Genomic DNA, 3,272 nt, shown 5'->3' on the forward strand with positions numbered 1-3,272 from the left:
AGGCTCACATAAACACAACACAAAACAAAACAAAAAACACAACAACCAAACCACAATTAATCCACAAAAATATCTCTAAACTAAGCCTTATTTAGAATAGAAATTGCAGTAGGAATAAAATAATTACTATGAGCCTTCCGGCCAGTGGAGTTCTAAACTGACAACCTGATGGGAGAAGCTGAAAGAAACAATGCAAAGGATGAGACGGGTCAGTAACAATAGAAGCTGCTTTCCTCTTTACAGCACATTTATAGAGATCTAAAGGTTGAGACTGTGGGTACGCAATGATTTTAGATGCCTGCCTGATAACTCTAGATATTTTTTTTTCTTCTTTTCAGCTGAAAGAAAGTTAAACCAAGAAACAATATTAAAGGTTATAACTTATTCCACAAGCGACCGATACGCTGCTGTTAAGATGTACTGTCCCAGGTGAAAAAAAAAAAATTAAATTGTGATTTTTCAAACACACTTAATATATTTAAACTATACTATATTAAGTGCATATTAAATGTATTATTTTGAAACAACTTTGTGTATTAAGTGTATTTCAATTTTAATCTATTTGCAATATATTTGACATACTGAATTTGTGTTAAAATGGAACCACTTTAAGTATATTTAGTGCATTTTAAGTGTATTTCTTAAAATACATTTAAAATGTACTTTTAATACTTCATGAACTACAGTTAGAGTATATTTGCACCGTTAGACATTTCTGTAATTTCCAAAGTTATTTACTGTATATCACCCAGTATAATACTGCAAATTCCCTTTACAGAAAATAACTGTAATACCCATTGCATCATGGGAATTTTCTGTGACGTCAGACCCCACATACAGAGACTTACTGTATTTTTTAAAATTGCTGTATACTACTGTATTTGCTGTAACAGTTTCTTTGGCGCCGTTCTATTGAGGTCGTTTTATTTTCCTTTTGTATGTCTACAACGCCGCAACAGCTTTGGACTGACTACAGGATGTGTTACATCGCTTGTAATGATTGGAAAATCCATTTGTACTTCGTGTCAGCAACAGGGTGAGCGCTTGGAGTACATCTGTACGTCAGAAATATACCAGGGCATCACTTTACTGTCCGCATCCACTGTAGATAGTATATATAATGGGTTCTATATTGTTGTCTGTTGTCGAGTTGCGCCGCGCCCGAGGAAGACACTGAAGCAGCGGGGCAGCTCCGCCGGGTTTTCCCAGGGATGAACCCGCCAGAGTGGAAGAGCTCCGGAGAACATCTGCGCTGTGTGTTGATGCACCTTAGGAGAGAATGAGACCAGCAAGCAAGGTAAAAATATATTGCTGCGCTCAAGTCCTCCCTGGACGTTCTTACTTAAGAGTTGACAAGTTCTTATTATGAGGTTGCGTTCAAGTCACTTTGATCGGAAAAAGATGGCAATTTAACTTTTCTACACAATTCAACAATTTTTTTTTTTTTTTAACTCCACATCTACAAAATATCGAAAGAAGAATGTGAGACCATCATTGTGTTTTTTTTACTTATTTTTTTCCGTTTTTATTTAATTTATGAAGGTGATGTAAACTGAATAATTATATATGTAAGGGATAATCAACGACTAGCTGTGCATTAAACGATTTGAATGCATGACATGGAGGCGAAGAACCGCCCGACGCGCAGCGGACGCTGCATATCTTTAGTCTTTGGCTGCCTCCATTGCATCCAACATGTTTTTTCACTGACACGCCCCCAACTCGGAAACTCGGAGCTTAAAGAAAGTTCCAAGTTTCCCACTCGTAATAACGACTTTGTGGTGGCGTTCATGTGCGTTCAACTCGTAAATATTATCCGACATGACTTGAACGCGTACGGTTGTCTGTGTGTTTGTGTTAGATTTTTGCACACCAGTTTAACCCATAGTAACATTTACCCGTCAACATGGCGGTTACACAACTTTACCATGGTAAACTGCGCTGTCGTTTCAAACGACTTTTGTCAGCTTATTGAATTAAGTTACCGAATTAAAATTATTTTTAACGAGCAACGCTTATATTATATTAACATTAGGTTAACTAATGTGAAATTTAGTTCAAGTGTTAGGAGTTAATGTTGGCCATTGAGAAAATAAAATCGTTAGCTAGGTTAAACTAGTTTTATGGCTAGCATGCCTTTCTAGTTTTAGAATTAGTTTGTTATAGTTTTTAATGGAATTTAAGATTTACTGCATTTTTTGTATTTGTGTTTTAAAGGCAACTGCAATGAAAGCATCAAGAAAGACATGAACATGCCAGCCACCCTGAGACTGACAATTCATGGTAAGAACAACTATGGTTTTGAGAGGTTTGTGTATATGGGGTTTGCCTTTTAAAAGTGTGCCATTTCTACTTCTTGTTTTTCAGAGAAGACATTTCTGTCACTAACAAAGTGGATGGTGAGCAAAGATGGTGGCCACATTTTGGAGCAGCACCTGGGTTTTGCAGATGGCTATGTATTCTTTGGTTGTTTGTCTTTTTCCCCATTATGTTTCTGTTGCATAAAGATTCTTTGTGAGGATAAATCCAGAGGACACAACATAATGCACTGCAAAACGTCCTAAGACAGGAGAAATGATGAAGATACACTGATCCAGCATTGGAAGTCTGTATTTTTAAGTGTTATACATGCAATGTTTTAAATAAAGAATTTGATATTTTGTAATTATTGTTTGTTTTAATTGAATACCAGTAGTATGTAGAGTAAAAATAAAATGAATTCTATATAAAAATTATAAAATCTAATGAAATCTATATTAAAATGAATGAATTACAGTAGTATACTGATGAATTGGATTTTATTTACAGTAATTTACTGTAAAACAGTACAGTTTTCAACTGTAAATCAAATACAGTTTCCTACTGTAAATCTTAATTACTGTACTGTAAAAACCCTTTGAAATGTCTAACAGTGTGAAGCATCGTTTTAATGTACTTCAAGTACATTTCAATTGTATTTCAGCTCATTAGAAATGCATTAGCATTACACTACTAGTATATTATAAAGCTGCTTTTTTTCAGTATATACACACGTACACACTTTGATATCTAGAAATCTTTAATGTATTATATATTGTTGTGTCCATTACAAATATTCATAAAGTACATTAAAAAAAAAAAAAAAAGTACAGCAGCATATATACCTTGGTGGAAAAAAAAACCATACTATTAAATGCATTAAAAATGCACTTGAAATACAAGTATGTTTATAGTATATTTGTATTACTACACTCAAGTACATTTTAAAACATTATACAAAAAACATTATAATA

General features: G+C 34.0%; 1 long non-coding RNA gene across 1 annotated transcript; it reads left to right on the forward strand.

The window, feature by feature from the left end:
* The first annotated feature begins 1,116 nt into the window (after positions 1-1,116).
* LOC131525244 (uncharacterized) lies at positions 1,117-2,566 on the forward strand. Its single transcript, XR_009267160.1, has 3 exons — positions 1,117-1,297; positions 2,218-2,283; positions 2,368-2,566. It is a non-coding gene; the product is annotated as an uncharacterized LOC131525244 (long non-coding RNA).
* The last annotated feature ends 706 nt before the right edge of the window (positions 2,567-3,272 follow it).

This window comes from Onychostoma macrolepis, chromosome 19 (assembly GCF_012432095.1).
Source record: "Onychostoma macrolepis isolate SWU-2019 chromosome 19, ASM1243209v1, whole genome shotgun sequence".
NCBI classification, from domain to species: domain Eukaryota; kingdom Metazoa; phylum Chordata; class Actinopteri; order Cypriniformes; family Cyprinidae; genus Onychostoma; species Onychostoma macrolepis.